The 23,042-nt window shown below is 38.0% G+C and overlaps 1 protein-coding gene and 1 long non-coding RNA gene across 2 annotated transcripts in view; one reads left to right on the forward strand and one right to left on the reverse strand.

Moving 5' to 3' along the window:
- ESR1 (estrogen receptor 1) overlaps positions 1–23,042 on the reverse strand; it is a 103,836-nt gene that overhangs the window by 73,141 nt on the left and 7,653 nt on the right.
- LOC128786324 (uncharacterized) lies at positions 3,687–13,291 on the forward strand. The gene is made up of 3 exons (XR_008430243.1): positions 3,687–3,769; positions 6,970–7,063; positions 13,070–13,291. It is a non-coding gene; the product is annotated as an uncharacterized LOC128786324 (long non-coding RNA).

The following is a 23,042-nucleotide window of genomic DNA, read 5'->3' on the forward strand; positions in this document are numbered from 1 at the left end:
ATTTTGAACATTTACTTAAATAACCTTTTCCTTTTGCTTAGAACTTGTGCAGAATTGAAGAATTGTAAAGGATGAAGGGCTGACACATCTCTGGTTTTTTAGTGAGACAGGAAAATTGGAGAATGTCACAATTGACAACATGATTCTATGAAACTAGGCAGGGGAAAAAGTCCTTGAATATTTTAGGTGTTAACATGTAAAAAATAAAAAATTTCAACTATACCAAAATTAATACAGTATCATTAATCAATCATTGTGGATACAACCCATACATTGTACCTTTTACCTTTTTCAGCCCAACAAACCTAGCAAATATTTTTTATTCTTCTCAAGGTCATGAACCTTTGAATTTGCTTTATCCCAGTGCCTCATAATTGACTTCCTTTTTTTCTCTACTAAGTACTGATCAAAGCTGTTGTTTCTTATCTTCTCCACCCCATTCTCATCTGTCTGCAGCTTTATCACCTCTGTCAGTGTAAGTTTAAATAAACCATGTTGTGGCTTCTTTAAAATACATATTCTTAGGTGTACATAACCACATGAATGTTTTAAGTATTTGAAGTAATCCAGCAAGCAATCTAATAACTGTCAATATAATTTTAACAGCCATAGACTAATCCTTTAGGTATACATGATGACTTGATAGATGTTCATAATTTTTGACCAATTTTTTAAAAACTGATACAAATATGCATGTTATAGAAGATAAGGTTCCCAGAATTATTTTCATATCAATAAGAAGTACAAAAAAATCAAAACTTTGCATTTTAAAAACAGCATGAGAAAAAAATTTGAAGTTTCAAAACAATTACTTATTTTTGCATGTGTGTAGCAGTTTTCCAACATTACACACTTACAAGTTTTCCAGTTGGATACAAAATAAAACCCTTTCATAGGTAAAACCAAAATGAAGAAATACAAAAACGTATCAGACATCACCAACCTGTCAGTCCAGATAAATTAAATTTTCATCTTTTCAGAATATGCATTCTTTTTCAGATGAAGCCTAGGTTCACAAACACACTTTTATTGAAATTATACTTAAGAAAGATAAAAAATTACTCAAAAATTATCTGAAACAAACAAACAAAAAAAAAGGCTTTTTCAAATGTAGAAGGAATTAAAAATTTCATTAAATATGTGCAGTCCAAATAAAATAAGCTGCATGAAAACACTGAAAAGGAAGATGCAGGAAAGACAGATATCTTTTGATGCTTGTGTGGAGTCTGTTCCATCCTCAGTCACAGGAGGCCCCTGTTCCACAGGGAGGCTGCAGGCAGAAGCGATGAGAGAGCTGGTTCTCTGCAGGACCCCAGGGCGCGTGGTCCCAGGGATCACAGGGAAGCAGTGCTGCTGCTCACACCTGCCTGCAGTGCCCATGCCTGCCAACCCTGCCTTGGGCCTCCATCGCCTCCCTGCACACAAACTTACTACATGGAGAGAGCGCTATGAATCTGTTAACACAGGCTTTCACAAACCAAAAGGAATCTAAAGATGACCTTGCTGCTTCCTGCCCTCAGAATCAGTTCCACTTCAGCAGCACTTGAGCAAGGTTTTGTAAACTGGCCCTGCAGAGTCATCACATTCAGGCTTTGGTGAACCATAGTGGGAAGCACACTAAAATACCCCTAGCCCCATATTCCCCCAAAAATAACATTCTTTGCATTTATACAGTGGAAATAAAAGCTGGTAATAAATTAAGTCAAGTAATTATTAGAGGAGGTGGGGAGAAAAAGTTTTTTATGAAAAGAGGATGCCAATAAGAGAGATTGGTAAATCAAAATAATATATCAGATTTCATCCAGAAACCAGCTGCTAGTTAGTGTACATCACAGACCACTGATGCTGTGTCCTGACAAAAAAACACATAACTGCCCACTCTTCATCAAGTTTTCAGTTAGGTTTCAAGGGCTGGTATTCTGGGGAACATAGTACAACAACTTAACCCAGCTTAATGACTTTGGCAAGACCATCATTCCCAAAATAAAAGAGCAGAACCTTTTCTGCAATTCCCTTTGTAACCTATGCAAACAATAACAAAAAAAAAAAAAAAAAAAAAAAAAAAAAAAAAAAAAAGATAAGAGAAAAAAAAAAAAAAAAAAAAAAAAAAAAAAGACCAAAAGATCTGGCCAACTATGTTTACCAAAAAAACCCAGAAATCACAAAGAAAGAAATTCCCAGATAAAGCCCTCTCTCTAAGGCCTGCATGAAACCAGAACAGATTACAAATTAAAAAAAAAAAAAAAAAAAAAAAAAAAAAAAAAAAAAAAAAAAAAAAAAAAAAAAAAAAAAAAAAAAAAAAAAAAACCAGAATTTACTGCATATTTCCAAATGTAATAATACAGCAGACATAAAATGGAAAGTGTTTGGAACCTACAGAGCAGAACAAACTTTTCTTCCACACTCCCTTTCATATTTCACACTTTGATGAGTGTGTAAGGAAATAAGACACCTCTGCTTTGTACACTCACTCATCACTTGCAGCTCTGAATCAGAAAGAGATTATTAACTTTTAACTTTAAAGATATTATTAATTTTTTAACTTTATATTGACTGCAAAGTGAAAAGGAAGTGTGCATGAGACACAGTTTTAGAATGTAAACTCAGGTTTTTAACATCAACAGACTCTGACTGGCAGGCAGAATGACTTTAGGATGGTCCAAAGCACACAATCCACAGTGAGGTTAAGCCCAATTTATTCAGAACCCAAGCTTTATCTGAAATAAAGAGGTTTTGTAGTAGGAGGGCTTAAGAGGGAAATTATATAAATAGTTTAAAAAGACACCTTGAGAAATTCTAATTTTCTGGATTTATTTTCAAACATGAAACTTCACTGTGCTTACCAGAATGGATGAAATTTCCCAGGGTAAGGTGACTCAAAACTAATGTTTTTTTTTTTTTAATTTCAAAAGCAGTCAAGGTCCGCTAGTCAAGGTCTAGTACAAATGCTTGTCCACACATTGGACTTATAATGACACCAAGTCTGCTATTCCATATGAAATTAATCTGCTTTTATGATGTGAACTTCTGTATGGGGCTAAATATTTATGAAATACTATTTTAACAGATCTAAGTGCTTGAAAACACTTACAAGACATCTCAAGGAGAAGTACTGCAATAGGATTTAGCAAGTATATAAATAAATAGAAAATTGCCAAATGCATTAAGGACCTCAAAACTGTACTCTCAAAAAGCAACACAAATGAATCTGAAAAAAAAATCATATGCTATCCAAATGAAAGTATTGGCTTAAAAAATATCTAAAAATGTCTAGGGCTGTAATTAAGCTAAGTACAACCTCATGAGAGAGAGAGAGAATGCCTTACATGAAGTTGTATCTCAAATATCTCAAAAAAGGATATTTTAGGGCAGATGGAACTTTGGGACATGACCACATGCCAAGCCAGCGTTCGCACAAGAGAGGCTACAGCCATGAAGGTGGGCTCCAGCAATGGGAGCAGAAACTGGCATCACTCCTTGGTTGATACTCCACTGGTGACAATGATCAGCAAGGGCTCACCCTGAGACCTCATTGTCAATGATTCCTGATCCATGGCTCTGAGCACATGCAACACACACTACTAAATTCTCTTCCTCCCAAAACAGGATGGTTTTGTTTGTGACACCATAGAAGAACTCTTGCATAGCTCCTGACCCATGCCCTGGGAGAGGGTCATTTAACCTGGCCAAACCCTGCCTGGGAGTGTGAAGCTATTCAGCAGTGAGAGCCATCATGCTGATCTTTACACCATGCCCTGGCCTTGTTTAGGTAACTAAAATATATGCAGGGCTTTCTTGCCCCACTATCCTCATTTTAGTCCCTGATGATCAGCTTGACATTCAAGTTCACCAACAGCTTCTCTATGGGATAAATGTAGCTGTGAAAGTTTGGCATTCTTGGGTGAAAATAAGCTGTAGGATGAGGAAGAGCTGCCTTTAATTCATGCCTCTAAATGGAATGCATGGCTAGCTCCTTCTCCTCCCTTTCCCATAGTCCTGACAGCTACCTGTGTCTTCATAAATCTTTTGTCAAGGGAAATACAAACTGTAACCAGGAAGACCACCAGAGCAGAGCTGCACAGCAGCTCCTTTGACACCTAGACAAGACAGGAGCAGACCACCCTGACAGAGAAATGCTCCTCTGGTAATTTATTAATTTCATGGCTTTTGCTCATATCTTGTCTTCTCCTTTGGGGTAAGTGCATGGACACCTCAACAGGACTACTTGCATAGAAAACCCCAAGGTGATGTAGTGAATGGATGAGGTGAAGAAATATTGACATAAAAGACTGAGGAAAGATAATATGAAGAACTACTTTAAGAATGACAGAAGATACGTATGAAGGCCAAATAAGAATAATGGCAAGGAAACCAATTGAAAACTGACTGGCCTCATTGCAGGAAAAAGAAAAAGACATAACTGACAAAAGACAAATGTAAGGAAAATAAATAAAAATAAAACTATATGAAAGTTGAATAATAAAATAATCTAAATGCTGACAGCATTTCACAGTGTATCAGGAAATGTATTTAGTAGTCAGAAGACACTGAAATGCTTTCTTTAGAACTAAAATAAAATACAATTTTATTTGGCAGCTTATATTAAAAAATTTATGCAAAATATCTTGGTATTGACCAAGAAGCAGTAATGTCGAGGACAAGCTTTGGCAACATGGAAACAAAAGCTAATCTTCTTAGGTCATCAAAACTTCTTAGTTGACATGAAATTAAACATTTCCTTTGGTACTAGTTTTATCATCTTCCTTCATTCTTAACTCTGGTTAATTTTAAAATGAACATTGAAATGCTACATTTGGATATACCAAAACTAAACCACTCCATGTGTGCATCAAAATGTCCTCTAGAACTATCTAGTAAATTCAGTATAAATTTGCACATTCTTACAGTCCCTTAAAGCTTCATTTTTGACAAATTTAATTTTATTCTCAGATCTGTCACCAATATTTGCAGACTGCATTAAAGTCTAGAGAGATGTGCTCATGCACTGCCAATGAGTGGTCCACATCTCCAGCCACATTTCCCAGAGGTTCTACTGATGGGAGGGTAAAGGAGCCCAGACTACTTGTTCATGTGTCAAATACCTGAATTCAGATGTTTTCAATACTTCCCTCTCCAATACTTCCAGTCCTTGGATTCATTTTCCATGGCTTATACATGTCAGCTGATAATTTTGCAGCATATTCCCTTGACAACATAGAAGTTTGCCCAGCTTTCTGAAAGATGTGGAAGTTTTTCTTGGGAATAGGAGGGGAGTGAGGGATGGGTTCTAAACAGGAAAGAGCTCTGTATATTTGTCAGTTCTATGGGTCCAGAATTTAAATCCATACTGAAAAAATCTTTCAAATAAATACTGAGAAATTGATTCTCTTTCATTCTGATTTCAGTGCTGTCAGAATCTAAACTACAGTTCACTTACAGGATCATTTTCATTATTCTTAAGTAGAGAATGGTGGTGTAGCTGTACTTTATGGAATAGCCCAAAAATTAAATAGTTTTGAAGCAATAGAAAATTTCTGGGTTTTTTTAACTTATGCAGAGAAGTTTAACAATTTCTTTCTGTACATAAGGTGAATGCAGAAACTCCCACACATATTCTTTTTATGAGTATACCTTAAAAAAAGATTAAGATTTTAAACACAGAATGGTTGAACTGCATCTTACAAATGCTACTCAAACCTTCATTTATCTGTCCTGTGTATATGTATGTTATCTTTAATTACGTGACCATACTTTTCAAAGGGCAACAGCTCATCAGTGCACCAAATAAAAAAAGAATTTATTAAATGAGCAGCTACTCTGTCTGTGAGGGTTTTTTTTCCATGACTGCTCAGTGTCTGGTGCCTTACTATCAGCACGTTGTCCGAATTCAGAATTAATTTCCTCCCAGTATTTCCATGCCTCTATAGCAATTTAGCAGCTGCCAGGTTCTAATGAATGTATTTTTCCAATACTCTTCTGAGTCAAAAGGATAAAAAATGAGACTGACAGAGATTAAGGTCAAAAGTATATACTGAGTTATGGGCAACCTGAGTTTTTAAGTACTCACCATTAAATAGGTTTTGAATGTTCAGAGTGCTACTTTTCTTGTCTGCAATTGCAAGAGCAAATGTTCAACACTTACATGAATCAGACTGTAGGACTTCCATTTTGCACAAAGAAAATTACAATACAACACCAGAATGCTTGTGAAGAGTTTGATTTAAATGATTTCTGAACTTAACAGAAGCATTTGTGGCAGAATTAGACAGAAATTTGGTTCTTCAGGCCAGAAGATCAGCTGCTTAATAATTTTTGCCTCTTTCCTTTTTTAGTTATCAGCCTTTGGGAAAAAAATTAGTAGAGAATTTACAGTGACATATTCCACTATAGAAGAATGACACATTCCACAGATTATTCTTTTCATATATTAGAACAGCAGCCCACTTATAATTACCTTATAAACATGGAAAAAAATATAATAATAATCACAAAGGGACCAAATAAGATTTACACAGGTCACCTTGTCTTGGGCTTAATAAAATTACAAGTTTGCAAATAATACCTTTTTGGCATGTAGCTTCTCACCTGCTGAAGAGGACATCTAGAAAAACAAAAAATGTTACCTTTTTGCCTCACAGAGTCACAGGCAGCAGAGTAGGGCCATGTTGGGGAATCCCTCACTTGTGTTAATGCAGCCTGGGATGACAGATCACTCATTCAGCAGCAGAGGAAGGGTATCAGTGACACCTACTAACTGCTGTATGTAGTGATGCTGCAAGTCCTTTCTTCTACTCTGTTTTAGGAGAAGTAAAAGCTCTTAGAAAAACAGAGGCTGCTGCCACTGCTGCCAGTGGGAACCTCTGCTCTGTCCTCCCACAGATGTTCTTTGTCTACTGCTCTCATTTGGCCCATCCAGCCCCACTGGTCCCATTCTTACACCCATTTTCACCTTTGGGCTTTCCCTTCCAGCATCATCTCCCTGTCTAGAAAGGACAAACTTCCCTCCTTTGGTGCCTGGCCTGACTCTGCCTGGCTATTTCCTTCATGCCCAGACTCCCTGCAGGTACTTCATCCAAAGCTCTCCTCTCTCCCTCTCACTATTCATTTTCCTCATGTCTTGGGCAGGATGGCTCCACTCTTCTGTCTCCCTCTGCACCCCAGCAACCCAGTCTACCATGATTATTTATCTTCTGTAATATTTATATATAATCCTATTTTTTTTTTCCTGTGACCTGACCCAGCAGTTGCACAAGCACATACTGAGATTTGTAACTAGTATTGCCATCTCTTGACAACATATAACTCATTAATCATAAAAGGACATAACTATATATTTTTACCAAGGCTGAATTTAAAATTTTTGCAATCCTGTGGTGAGCAGCTCTTTGATAAGTGCTGTCAACTAGACAAACTATGAAGTTTTTCAAGTCAGTCCAGATAGAATTAAAAAATACATATTAAAAAAAAATTCTTTGTAATACCTGTAAAGGTATGAAATGTCATTTATGTATGGAGCCTCACCTCATATGATTTGTAATTCTGGCTTTTCTCCTCTGGAGTGGAACTGCTTCTCTTAAAAGACAAGCTTTCAGGGTAACCACTCCCCATAGCCTGAGGTTTTGTGTGCCATGACATTTTGTCCATGGGATAAAATGAAGGCCAGAAATACATCTTAGAAGAACCAATTGAGAGATGCCATGCAAGCCATGGTTTGCATGTGATAAACATGTGATAAATGCCATACTATTTTATGCCAGAATTTAACTTCTGAAGTAAAACATTATTCTCCAATTAATATGTTGAAGACTACTTAAATCACCACAGAAATCTAGTTTCTGCAAAGAAAAAGTTCAGACAAGAAAATTTCTCTACTCCAATTTTCAAGTAAAAAATATTTACAGTGGGATTTCCATTTTGCAGAAATATTGATTTTTTAACGATTTGACAGAAATATATTCAAACACCAAAACATTTCTTTTCATGCAATGCACATTTACGAAGAAAATAACATGTATATAATATAAAGAATAAAAGACACATCCATAGATACTATTCTGCCTTGTTAAGCAGGAGGAGAAATTGCTGAGATCTCAACCAGCAGCTAAATTGTCCTACAGTCCTGATGTGACATAAGTAACATCAACAAGCCCATAGAAATTTTATAGTCTGCACTCATTATATAGTAGCATCCAGTAAAGCACAGGCAAAGCATCATTTAAAAGACTGTGTATATCTAGACCTGCCCCACAGAAACTTGTTTTAATTTGCTTTTACAATACTTCCAATTATTAAGCCTCTCTGTGAACTGTTTGCTGCTTCACTACCTCATGGCCAGCCCAAGTCATCTGCTGGAAATAAAGCTAATTTTCCCTCAGCTATTTCCAGCTAGCCTGGAGAACAATTCAGATGCTTCTCTCTTGGTACACATTTTCCCTTCTCTTTCCTGCTACACCACCTACTCTGCCTCCATCCTAATTCTCCTGCTCTTATAAGGACTTTGTTTGCCTAAGTGAACACAAAAATCTGGAAGATGCCTTGCCAGTCTGTCTTAAAACAGCATATTGACCTGTTCATGTCTTTTTCTGTTCACAGAATAAAATCTGCCTTTTCTGCAAAAGATTACTCTGTTGACTTGTATTACACTTATGACCATCTCTTTCATTTAGATTATTCCTTATTCTGATGTCCATTTCTCTACTAATTCTACAGTTATTGTACTTGTTCATTACTTTTCTCCATCCCAAAAGGCAGATACTGCAGTCATCCACAGAATTTGAGAAATATTTAATGTTTCAGATTCTGTTGTGGTAAGCAGCACTAGAAAAATATTCTTTCATAATTATATTTCAAGTGACCCATTTAGAGACCTCTGCTACCTATAATAACTGGCAGATAACTTTCAGTTATTTAAAAATTAATGGTAGTGTCTGATCTGTGGAGTAAAATCTCTGCAAATTATTGGCTTTGTGTATCTTTTGAATCCCTGCTCATTGGATGATCCCTCTACTCTTTAAGGAACAACACCAGTGGGAAGAAAAATTGATCCAATTCCCTAGGATATAAAATAATGACTGGTCAAATTGCTTAGGGTTTTTCTGCCCATTTCTACGTCCTGCCAAGTGCAGCTTTGCCTGGGCAATATCTGTCCCTGACACCATCCCTCAGTTCCAGACTCTGCTGCGTGAAGAGTCATATAATCTGAGGAACCTCATTCCACTGTCTTAAAGCATGCCAAATTTGATGAAAAAGCTGCTGACAAAGCGTCCCTGGGTGCTGCATAAGATGTGATTTTCTGGCAGCAATACCAAGTTGCTGTGTGGCTCTGGAGACAGGAGCAACAGGGCCCTGAGTGTGGCAATCAGCTGTGCCCACAAATGTGCCAAAGTGGAGCGCTCAGCAGGCAAACACTCTGGAAGCGTGCACTTAGGATATCTCACTTGAGTGTAAACAATCTGAAGAATAAAAGGTTTGAAAAGCTGAAAGCATTAACAAACCAAAAGGCTATCTTCAAGCTAACAATCTCATGTACATCCTGTACAGCTTTCGCATTTTGAGAAATTCCTTGTCATCCTTGTCCCTGTTAAAGACTCGGCTAGAAATTGCACCCCTGCATTTCTTATAAGAGTCTTAGAATTATAATATAGCTTTTGTGAATAGGCTGAAGTTTATCCTTTCATAACATATCCAGAAGTATTTTCTCCAGGTTTCACTCTAGTAAACATTTTCCAAAATTATCCAGACACCAGGCCACTATTTTTTTCTCTTTTAATGCTCAGATAAACTAGCACAATCCAATCACCTAAAAGAAAAAGGTTAAGTGCACTCAATAGATTGGAAAAAGGTATTTCAGGAAGTGCTGTCAGATTCTTACACTTACCTCCAAACTATTTCAAAGGTAAGTGCCAGCAAAAACACAGGAATCAGTCATAAATCTTTCTTTACTGTGCCTTTATACGACTTCTAAGTGCTCATGTGATCCTTTTATTCTTGGGTAAGCCCTCTTTCAAAATATTTAAGATGCACACAATGTTTAACCAATTATCCAAAGGTTCATTAAATTCCTTGGAAAATCTTTCAAGAACCAACATTAAACAAGACATTTTTAAGAAAAATGCTTGAAATATTTTCTAATTTACATCATACTCAAAAAATTGTTAACTAGGAATGCTGATTACAAAATGCAACATTATAATTTAGATACCATTGTTTCAAAAATTCCATCCAAAACAAATATAATATTTTAAATTAATTTTTTTTAGAATGAAATCTTAAAATGTTACTTTAAAGGGCATACTGCATTTCAAAACGAACTTTTGAAACAAAACACTGGTACAGCCACATGTGGTCGCAACAAAGAAATCTGAGGGCTCTAGGCCACAGGAATATAAACCTTAGGGAAATAAAAGAGTACTTAAAGTAGTGCTTTGAAGTTCATCAAAGTGCATGCAGACCTCTTGAACCAGCTAGAGAAGAGACAAAAACATTTTCCCAAATAGATTACCATCAGGCCATCTCCAAGAAACTATGTGCCAGTTGCTTGCAAGAATACAGGGAAAAAAAATACTAGGCAGGGGTGCAAACCCAAAAACACGATGGGCAGCAGAGAAGGAAGGAGGCCCTTGGGAAAATCTGACACCTGCTTGTAAAAATGCTTGAGTATTTACCCCAGCAAATTAGGTTTATCTGAAGCTCCTTTTTGTTTGCCTCAAACCAGTAATCCCTAGGAACAGAGCCTCTGCAGTCCCTTGGAGTAACAGTGCACACTTCAGGGGCCAGTGAAAGAAAAACAGATCCCGAACATACAGACCCATTTGTGCTTAAGCCAATTTCATCAAACCAAACTAATAAATACACATATTTAAGGCAAAATTTTTGGAAAGATTATTTTGCGAGTTATTGAAAAAACCCTGAAGGACAACACAGTCATCGGTCACAGACAGCATGACTTCATGGGAGGAAAGTCCTGCTTTTCAAACTTAATCTTAATTTATGACAAGGTAAAACACCTAGCTGATCAAGGGAAGACAGTTGATATAATTTTTTCAGATTTTAGCAAAGCTTTAGATACTGTTTCTCACAGTGTCCTGGACAAAACGTCCAGCTCATGGCTGGATACACTCATTGTGAGTCCTGGTCAGTGACAAGTTGAACATGGGTCAGCAATGCCCTGGCAGCCAGGAGAGCCAACCCTGTCCTGAGGGGCATCAGGCACAGCATGGCCAGCCAGGCAAGGGAGGGGATTGTCCCACTCTGCTCTGCACTGGGGAGGGTCACCTCCAGTGCTGGGGGCAGTTTTGGGTGCCACAAGGTAAGAAGGATATAAAGCTATTAGCATCCAAAGCAGAGTGACCAAGATGGTGAAGGGCCTTGAGGAGATGAGTATGAGGAGCAGCTGAGGTCACTTGGTCCACTCAGTCTGGAGAAGAGGAGACTGAGGGGACACCTCACTGCAGTTACAACTTCCTGGAAAGGGGTGGAGGAGCGGCAGACACTGATCTCTTCTCTTCTCTTCTAGTGGTAACTAGTGACAGAACCCAAGGGAATGGCCTGAACTTGTGTCCAGGGAGGTTTAGTTTAGATTTTAGGAAAAGAATCTTAACCCAGAGGATGGCTGAGCACTGGAACAGGCTCCCCAGGGAAGTGGTCACAGCGCTAAGCCTGACAGAGTTCAAGAAGTGTTTGGACAATGTCTCAGGCTCATAGTGCGACTCTTGGGGTTGTCTGTGCAGGGCCAGGAGATCGATGATCCTTGTGGACCCCTTCCAACCCAGGATACTCTATCATTCTATGATTCTGCTGGTACATGTACAAGGAATATGCCTCCCAGACATTTAAATTACTTGAAATTCATATGCTTGAAAGTGTAACAAGGATAACTGATGTGAAAAAAGCCCATGGCCAATGAAAGGACAGGTGAAAAACATCTGACAAAAGGCAAACAAACAGCCAGTCTGAAAGTACTGTCATCATACTGTCATCATACTATCCACACACTGCATACAAGGACTGCATTTCACCTGTAGGGATGAGCTGCAAAAATGGTCACAGTTCTCAAGGGCTGTCAGGCTAACAGGATGCCTGTGCTCTGTAGCTTGTTTTATATATATATATATATATATATATATATATATATATACATTTCTCTTCCTCTGTTAATAAAAATTACTAACAAATTATGTCAAGTTTCAGCCTTGGACAGCCTGGACCCTAGTAGAGGAAATGCAGACCTTACAGAAGCATGCTTTGGTTTGTCCTTTCAGTTGAAATAGAGGCAAGATGGATGCACAGAAATAAGATGCCTCACAAAATCATGGTAGCTTGTGAGGAAACATTGATCCAGCTGAAGTATTTGACTTATACTTGTCCTCTGGAAATTGCTGAATTCAACTTTGCATGCCAAGTCATTCTGTGAATAATAATGAACAGAAAACCATGAGATACACATACTAGAGTTTGACACACAGCAGTGGTGTCTGTCAATAACATGTACTCTAGTTCTTAGGTATGTCCTAGCTTTTTAAGGCCAGACCCTGTTAAAACACAGTAACATAAAATATAAACATTGATTACGTATGTCCTAGAGGTTCTCCAGAAACTGAAAGTTGCTTATGCTAGAATTATAATAGAATCTCAGAATTTGGGTTGGAAGGGACCTTAAAGATCATCTATTTCTAATCCTCTATCCATGGACAGGGACACCTTCCACCAGCAAGGCTACTCAGAGCATTTTCCAGCCTGGTCTTGAACACTTCCAGGGATGGGGAGTTCAGAACCATGTAAGAAATAATAAGAAACAGATTCTGAACAGATTGTTATATAAAGGCCACAGTTTGAGGCACCCCCAACAAAGTGATTTTCAAACTTATTTGATTTCTCAGATTCTACAGCTCTTCTTTCAAACAAGGACAGCCATAAACATTCAGCATCGCTCTAAATAACTCTTGGACATCACCTCTGAAAATTTAGTTAAAGGCTACAAAGGCTGTAATTTTTCTTTATGTCCAAAGCATAGAAACTGTAAATTGCTGCCAGACAAGCAGTCTAGCTCTCCTTTCATTTCTGAACATAGATGCTGAGGCCCACAGCAGAAAATTAACGCTGTTCAACATACAGTCACAAGACTTGAGATGGGAGGAGCCCAGAAAACGTAGAGTGAAGAAGGAAGGATCCCAACTGTGTGGTCACACTGGTCTACTAATCCAGCCGCAGGAATTGTGATGTGACAGGGGAAAAAATACTTCTTCAGCGGAAACTTTAGTTGATCAGACTAATAGTTACATTACAACAGAATAAAGAGCAGATTGAAAAACTGGACCATGTTCTTTTTCTCATTCCTCTAGATCTTCTCTTTCCTGCAGATCTTTCTTCATGTGCAGGTTTCCCAGTCATCAGTACTAACTGAGTAGTAAATGGTAAATTTTACATATCCAAATTCTCTAAATTATCCCCAAGTAGTTAAATTATTTAGTCTGATAATGTTCACAGATTAATTTCCATATACTGACTATGCAATCAAGAGAAAGCAAATAGAATATGGCTCATGAAAGGTAGAAAATACGTTTGTGTAGCCAACTGCATATAATACATGGTTGCAACACAGCTTGTTGACATATTTTTGGGGAAATTTATGCAAAAATGTGTGAGAAATTAGGTCCATGACAAATACATAAACTTGCCTCTTGTGTTGGTGATAACTTTGATTCAATACAGTAAAGATTGTATTTCACTTTGGCAAATCCACATCATCTATTTGTGGCATTTCTTATTCCTCACAGCGACACAGAATAAGCTCAAGTTCTTCACAGGTGCCACAATATAACACCTCATTAATCTTCTCACTTTTTATTGTTGGTAGACAGTAATTGCTCCCTGCCCTTTAAATTACAAAGGACGGAAAAAGTCTATTAGACAAATAAATGCAGAATTAAATGTACAGTATTATGAACACAACAGCCACACTTCTGTCATGACGTTTAAAAATATATTACCCATTCACATGGGAGACACCTAATACCAGTCTACTAGACTCCGAGAATCCTGCTGAAATTCATTTTCCAGATACGTATGCCTCTTACAAATGAAGGGGAAAATAATCTGTCCAGGTTTGAACTTCTGTTTGTTGCATAATACTCTTTAATGGCTAACTATTGCAAAAAACTCATTTACTCATTTCTAGCCAAAATATTCTTTGTTGCATACTGCTGAATGTTAGAAGTGGATGTTGCACTATGCTTAGCACAGCAAACCTCTTAACCCACCATGGTCCTCTCCAAGCCTCAACAGAAAAGCAGCAGCTCAGTGGAGCTAAAGCTGGCAGCTGATCACACTGCATCCCTCCTCAAATCTGTTCTGCAAAGACCAGCAGGACTCTATCCCAGCCCCACAACCTCTCATGGCACTAGACCCACAAGAGCCAGCAGTTATGACAACTTTCACCAAAAACCAAAAAATAAAGTATTTTGCATTTCCTCACACCTAAATGGTCCCAAGAGTTTCCAACACTGTTTCAGACATTAGTCGTCCAGAAAATTACCTGAAGAAGCAGCAAGTTAGGAGAAAACACCAGGATCTCATCTAAGCTTACTGTGGTATAAATATGACTAAAATTAATGTTTGATTTTCAAATAGTCCATGTATTCAAAAATATATCTGAATATGGTGAAATACTGGGTCCTGCACTTGGGTCACAATAATCCCATGCATCGCTACAGGCTTGGGGCAGAGTAGCTCAAGATCTGCTCAGCTGCAGGGACTTGGGGGTGCTGCTTGACAGCTGCTGAACATGAGCCAGCTGTGCTCAGGTGACCAGGAAAGCCAATGGCATCCTGGCCTATATCAGGAATAGTGTGGGCAGCTGGAACAGGGCAATGATCATCCCCCTGTACTCGACACTGGTGAGGCCACACCTCTAATCCTGTGTCTGGTTATGGGCCACTCACTTCAAAAAGGAGTGTGCTGGAGCAAGTCCAAGAAAGGGCATAAGTCTCATGAGGAGCAGCTGAGGGAAATGGAGTTATTTATTCTAAGACTCTCTACAACTGCCTGAAGGAGCTTGAAGTGAAGTGGGGCTCAGTCTCTTCTGCCCTGTCTCAAGTGAAAAGACAAGAGGAAGTAACCCTAAGCTATGTCAGGGGAGGTTCCAAGATTTTAAAAAATCACTGATAAAGTGATTAGGCATTGGAATAAGTTGCCCAAAGAGGTGGTGGAGTCACTGCCTCAAGTGTTCAAGAGGCGTCTGGATGTGGCACCTGGGGATATGGTGTTGGGGTGATTATGGTGGTGCTGAGTTGACATTTGGACTAGACGATCTTGAAGGTCTCTTCCAACTTTGATCACTCTGTGATTCTGTGATATCAAAAGTGTTCTACAAGATAAACAGGAAAATATTTCAATTATTGTCCATAAGCCTCTGTTCTTTGATTTACTTCTGGTTTGGTTTTAATTTAGTCCTAATTAATAAAAATATTTTGAAACATCAGTAAATTCTAAAATTGTACTGTCTTTCTTCATTAGTTCTATCTAGCAGCATAGTCACTTAACTTCACATACATATTTATGTGAATTTACAGATCACAAAGTTAAATAATTCTAAATAATTGTTATCTATTGCCAAATACAGAATCCTAAACCAGCTTCAATCGGGTCATGTTGAAAAGTATAACACATAAAACGGAAAGATAAGCAAACAGTGCAGAGATTCTGAAGGAATATGACTTAACTGTCTCTTCATTCTCCAGCCTCAACACTGCTCCACAAACCCCAGTGGGAGCTGCCATATGAGACATATTCTTGATTCCTGTTTTCACTTGCTGATAACCCTGGTAACCTTGCTGGAGAACCCTTTGCATTCCTACTCAAGAGCTCAGCTCCCTTCCAGCTGCGCTCTCTGGATCACACATCCCTCAAGAATTGAACAGTGGTGCAAGTGTACACACAGCATCAGGCTTGGAAAGGCAACACATAACTCTGCATCAGGAGCAAAGAGAAGGCTTGCTGCTGCACATGCTAGTGAGTCAGAAGGTGAGACAAAGGCAGAGGGAAGGAGAGAGATGATAAGGGGCAGTTCTGCAAATGCACAAAAATCCTCCAAAAAACAACAGGCATCAACTTTTAGCTGAGTTTTTAATGTATGAATAGGTACCTGCAAGTAGGTTTTGGTTTATTAAATTTGATTCATTTCAAAGCACCTTCTGAAAAATTATTTGGATTCTTTTTTGTTTAAAGAGACAGGAGATATTTTTCTGAACCTGTCAGACAGAGTTCACTTAAACACTTTGATATAAGTGTGCAAGTGCAAAAGGGAAAAGATCGTATTCTTAGACAAGAAATTGAACTGGCTCAAACTTTTTCCAAAGACCTTAAGCAATTGTTCTTAGTATTTTGAAATAAAAAGTAAAAATATTTAAAATGGCAATTTCAAGTTTAGCAGCAAGATTCCTAATGCAGTACCTACTTCTGCTTTAAAATTCATCAATTCTCCTCAAAAATACTTTGTAACTATAAGGTAGCCGTGCTAAATTAATGAATCACAATATTTAAACATTTTGTTATGGATACTCTCATCATCCCAAATTTATCTGGTCAAAAATGCAGTTGAAATGGGCTTATAGATGATATCTATGCAAAATCATATTTAATAGTAATTACTCCAGTGCCATGATAATTCCATTCAGTATTAGACTTCAGCTAACAGGATGAGTATTAATATCATCTGAGTGCCTGAATCAGTACTGAATTTCAAACCTATCTCAGGACTTCTGATTGCAAGGACAATTTTTTAATTTTTTCTACATCTTTTACATCTTGTTCCCTCTACCGAGCAGTTGTGCATATATCTAATGGCAGAAACAACACCCCACATCTTCAGAACATCTAAGGATTAAACAGACAAAGAAAATAGCTTGAGAGAGCTGAGTGACAAAATGGAAATTTAAACAATAAAAGTAGCTCTTCAATTAATTTTTCCCCATGACAATTTTAGTGCAGAGCCTAACATGGACCAAAAAAACCCCAGAAACAAACAAACAAGCAAAAACTAAAACAAAACAAATCACAACAACTACAACAACACCAAAAAAACACCAAAAAATACTCCACACCATTGGACAGCATGCACCAATCACTTCCCAGCTGCAAAAATACCAGTTCCAAACCTTTCTGTAGTGATTCAGAAGTAATGATTTATAGTACGCAGTAAATGAAACTTCCATTCCATTCCTTGACTGTGCTGGGACAACTGAGGTTTACAATAAAGCTAGTGATTTCAGATTTATTAAACACTGAAATATTTTACTACATTTCCATTAGATACATATTTCTTTTTATATTTCTAGTTAGCCTATTTTTGTTGGACTAACTTACGTCTGGAATTACACTTTTCAAGGAGTCTTCTCACAAAAACAGTCTTTAATATCTTACACATGTAGACAGAGAATGTTGCAATGAAAACTCTGGGTTTAAAGCTGGGATTCAGGATTGGCCACAGGACAGAAGTGCTGTCCTTTTTAAAATTTGTCCTCTGATGTCATCAGAAAAGGATCATGTAGTTGGCAGGCACGTACCTGAGGAATTTCTCTGGGATAAGGAGAACTTCCCCAGGTAATCTGGTAGCAAATTGACCGTAACAAAGAATACTTCCAGACTTCATCCATTTTAAGCTGCTAGACACAAACATGGCTCTCATCAGTATTCATGAAATGGTGGTCTTGGGGACGTGTTCTCATTTATTTCTTACCATGTCTCCCTGTAATAAACAAGACAAATAATTTTGCTCTTCTCCTCTGGTTTTTAGTTCTGGAATAACCTGGAAGAACGCGACAGAAGTGGGGCCAGTCTTTTAGGCAATGCAGATTTCAGGTTTCTTGTCATTTCCAGACAGATCCACATTTGTTGATATTAAAATAAATTAGAGAGAGAGGAAACAAGGCATTTATGAGTCAGAAAACGGGTCATACATGAAAACAGCTTGAAGCTATTAACACCTAAAGCTGCCATTTAAAAAATTATAAAAAAGCTGGTAATATCTATACAACATTTTAAATCTTCTTGAAAATGCAGCCTTTGTCCTAAGTAATAGACTTAAATGCTTTTGAAAAAAAAATAAAAAGTGGGGAGGGGGGCTTACAGACAACAATTATATTTGCTTATGTACTGATTTTTGTACCAAAATGCATCCCTCTCTCTGAAGAGTAAGATTTTCACTGCCTTGCTGAAATAAAAGCAGTAAAATCCTTCATCTTAAGTAAAGAACACAATGAACTGAAGGTCATATCTAAGAGTTCATAACAAAAGAATATGAACTCCTTGATTCTGTGCAGTCATCCCTTATCTACCTATAGAATAAATAAATGCAAGGTAGCTGAACATACAATTCCTTATAAGGACTGAAGTGGAAATATATTGATGTTCTATTCTTTCGGAGAAGTATGCTGGGTATGTGTGTTTAGCAAGCTTGTAAACAATTTTTTTTTCCATTTCAGATACTGCCCTTAATTATACCATTGCTAGTTTCCAAACCCATACTCACTGACTGAGCACCTACTCAATATTTTAGTTCTTTTCACCCTTACTCATATGCAGCCTCATGTCCTCTTTCTTAGTGAAGCCTGCTATGGAAACAGTCCTGTCAATTTTTCACACGTGATTTTCAGTTCATTATTACAGATGGGCACCTTGCAGACACCAGTAAATGTTCACAGGGGTCCTGTATGGTAAAACAGCAGTGCCTTCATTTCACATGTTAGGACATTAGGCAGAGAGAGGGAGAGATCTATGAACACAAATTTAATTCTGGCATATTTCAGCTTTAGGAAGGCTGCTGTTATGATATCACTCAAAACTTTATTTTCTCTATGCCTATGAGAAATACCAAGGCTTTAAGGAATTAAAATAATCAGAATTCAATCAGTCTTTGTGAGTGGCATTTGTTTCAGGAGTGATGGAAGCTCACATGTACAGCACCAACATTGGCCACATTAGGCCTTTGATGAAACCAACAGCTGGGCTAATCCATTACCTTCTGGCTAAATCTGTAACAGACAGCAACAAAATGCAAGAGTTGCACATATATGTTGGGAGGAAGATTGTTCCACATGAGCCAGTTCCATACTCCCTGTTTCTCCCTGTGAGCCTTTTTATTTCTCCATGCTTTCCTAATGCACTTGCCTGTTTCAGTTGTGTTTACAGCCCATTCCCAATCCAAGTCACATTGCCAGAGAATGTTTAAATTCCACTATTATCTCCAGTTCAGACTTCTTCTGGAGTTTCTTCTTCAGCTTTTTCAGTTCTGGAAGTTCTCTTTCATCTTACTTTTACAGTTCATCTCAAACTCTTCCAGGAGCATCATCTACTTTCTACTACTATAGCATGCCCTCCTCTCATAGCTCACTACAGCCTGCTACAGCACCTCAACAGAGATTCAAAGTTTCTACCTCACCAGACCCATCAGATTTCTGCACTGGCCCCATCCTGTTCTTCATTGAGACCACCCTTATTTTCTCCTCAGCCCATCTTCCCACACTGCAAGCTCAGTTTGTTACTGCATTTTGCTGATGTGAGTTTTGCCAAACACAGAAAGACACTAAAAGCACAAGAGAGATAAATTTTCTCAATCCCAGTGATGGGCTGCACAGATGAACTATAAGGTGGATGGAAAATGGCTGCTAGTCCCAACAGCCTTTTATCACCAGTTGAAACTTGGCAAGCTTGCAGTAATATTCATGGGCAATCAATACTGAGGTGAATATCTCTCTAACAATAGAGATGAAGGGAGAAACTGCATCCTTAGCAAGTTAATGACAGATACCAAGCTGGGGGACAGGGAACATGCAGAGTGGAGAATTTGCTGCAGAGCAAAGCTCCCAGTAAGGTGGACCTCAACAGGCTGGAGAAATGGCCCAGCAAGAATCTCATTAGTTTCAGCACTGGAAAATGCAGAGCAATGCACCTGGAATAGAATAACCCCCTGCAGAAACACAGCAGGAGCTGGGCTGTGCTAATATGAACATCTACAGGAGGCTGAGAGCAGAGGTAGTTCCCCTGTCCTTGGCAGTTGCAAAACTGCTTCCAATCTGGGGCTTCCAAGCCGAAGCCAGCCTTTGACAAACTGGAGCAAGTCCAGGGACGGCCACAAAGATGAGGAGGGGGCTGGAACAAATGGCATATGAGGAGATGCTGAGGAACTGGATTTGTTCAGTTTTTCAAAGAGAAGGCTAAGCAGGATTTATTGCTGTCTTCAACAGTATAATAGGACTCTTTAAAGGAAACAGAGCCAGACTCTTCTTAGAGCACACCATGAAAGGATGAGACACATCGCACACATCTTTGGTCAAAGAATATTCTAATTATATATTAGTAAAAACTTTTTCACAGTGAGAGCAGTTCAGCACTGTTACAGATTGCCCTGGGTGGATGTGGAGCCTCCATTCCTGGGTATCCACAAAGCACAGCTGGATCAGGGCCTGAGAAACCTCATCTAGCTTTGAAGTGAGCCTGCTTTGAGCAAGATGTTGACCCGATAATCTTCAAATTTTCTCATCCATTCCAACTTAACATTACCCTGTGATTCTCTTCTCTCAGTAAACTGCCCCTGCCCACAGTAATATTTGCATTTGAAATGCTATGCAGCCATGCAACAAAGCAACTTCACACGTTTTGTCAGAGAAGGATGCTCTTGCAATCAGGTCAATATGCAATCACTGAGAAAGGATGGAACATGTATGGTAGATAAAATTTCATATAATTTATCTACCAAATGCAAACAAATTCCCATAGTGAATAGTGAGGTGTTTCAAGAGTTTGTAGCTTAAATTTGAGCAAAATTTCTGGGGAACATTTAAAGCAAAATAACCCTGATTTGACAGCATTCCACCACTACCAAGTATCAGGTATATGTATACCTATAATACAGTGGTGTCTAGGATGTTCAGTGAAAATTTTATGGTTTTTTTTCCCACGATTATTGCAAAATTTTTTTTCCCGTCATCATATTTAGAAATTTGAGCCATTTTTCTCAAAATGGATTTTTAAAAAAATTACCTGAGACAATCATTTAATACGCAAAATATAAGCCAAAACTAAACAATATAAGTAAGCAAAAAAAAAAAAAAAAAAAAGAGGAACCTAGTCAGACTTAACAATAAACAGTGTTAATGTAGCTGCCAATAAAATAAAATTGAGTTTCAGTCTGGGATGTTTAAAATTTCTCTGTAAAATCAGATTTACTTCCACTTCGTTTGGCTTTTTTTATGGCTTAAATCAAGGAAAAATTAGTATCAACTTACAGAGGTACAACTTGCTTTTAAAATATTTGACTCCTTAAAATGGCAAACATCTGATAGATATTCTTGTATCTTATCTGACTCTGATATTATTACTATTCAAAATTCAGCTACATTATTTTATATGGGTTTCTATCTCACCACCCTTCTCCATGAACATAATTAGACTACTCTCACCATTTCCAGGGTTTGCATGCTTGATCTCTAATTGATATTCTTGTAGATTAAAATTAGGATTATATTTCTCATAGCATAGCAAGAATAAACTAACATACTTTTCAACCCATAAATTCTAAATAATCCAAACCACAAAAAGGTATTGCAAGGTCATAAATCTGCTGCAGTGGCTCATGTGTTGGCAACATAGATATTTTTCCTTGCTTGTGGTTATCAATATGGCTGAAGGAGAAGTATCATTTTACTACAGGATGGAAGCAAACAGACAAAGATGTCCTTTGACATATTAGTTCCCCAAAGGTGACTAGATTTGCTGTGCACTCTCAGACAGCGTATTCTTTGCCATGGCTACAGTGTCCTGAAGACAAGGATTCTGTTATACATAATTTGAAACTGGGATCTCACTGTCAAGTCCAAGTTGTAAATAATAATGAAAGCAGGGAACACTTATTTGAATTCATTTATTTTAGACACCAACTGTACAGACAAGTTATTCAGTAATAGCAAGATACTGCTTAATCAAGATGGCTCAGCAAATGAAATGTTTAAGAATGTTTACTGGCTTTATGAACTGAAAACAGAGATGACAGGGTATTATGTAGCATTTTATTTTTGCCAAAGATCAGGTTTTATAGCACTTTTCTTCAACAGTAAAATTAAATTATAATTTTTTAGAGTTAGCACCTTCCAAACTTCCATCTGTTTATAGATTATCTTAAAGAAGGAAAAAGAGTAAGTTTCTAAACACCAGATATATCAAGGAAGAGCTGGAATGCATGAAGCTCCACCTGGGGATGTATGTGGAGCCAACTGAGAACTTATAGGTCAGGATTAAAGGGAGGGCAGGGACAGATGACATTATAGTGGAGATTTGCTAGAGGCCACCTTATCAAGAAGGTCCAGAGGAGGACCAAAAGGATGATCAAAGGAATGGAGCACCCCTTGTCTGAAGAGAGGCTGAGAGCACTGGGGCTGTTCAGCCTGGGGAAGAGACCTTATAGCAACATTCCAGTACCTAAAGGGGGCCTGCAAGAAAGCCAGAGAGGAACTTTTAGAAGGGAATGTAGTGACAGGACAAGGGTCACCTTAAACTAAAAGAGGGTTGGTTTAGACTGGATATACTATTCTTTGCTATGAGAGTGGTGAGGCACTGGAACAGGTTGCCCAGAGACGTTGTGAATGCCTCATTCCTGGAAGTGTTCAAGGCAAGGTTGGATGGAGCTCTGAGCAACCTGGTCTAGTGAAAGGTGTCCTTGCCCATGCCAGGTGACTTGGAACTAGTCTTCCCTTTCAACCCAAACTTTCATGATACTATGATCTTTCACTAATTTTTTAAATTAATAGATCTTATCTCACAAGCCTGAACTACATTTAAGAAAAAAAGAAAATAAAAGTAGAAGGGAAATAGAAAGCAGTAGGTATTACATATTCCAATTTTAGCAGAACTATATGCAAAAACTGCAGTGACGACTATTTGGAAAGCTGTTATGAGTTTCCCAGCCTTGTGATTTAAGATTTGGGGCCTAAATCTTATGCGACATTTTCTACTACAGCTGATGCTTTCTGCACAGAATCTTCCTAATGATT

Source organism: Vidua chalybeata, chromosome 3 (assembly GCF_026979565.1).
Source record: "Vidua chalybeata isolate OUT-0048 chromosome 3, bVidCha1 merged haplotype, whole genome shotgun sequence".
Classification (NCBI taxonomy): domain Eukaryota; kingdom Metazoa; phylum Chordata; class Aves; order Passeriformes; family Viduidae; genus Vidua; species Vidua chalybeata.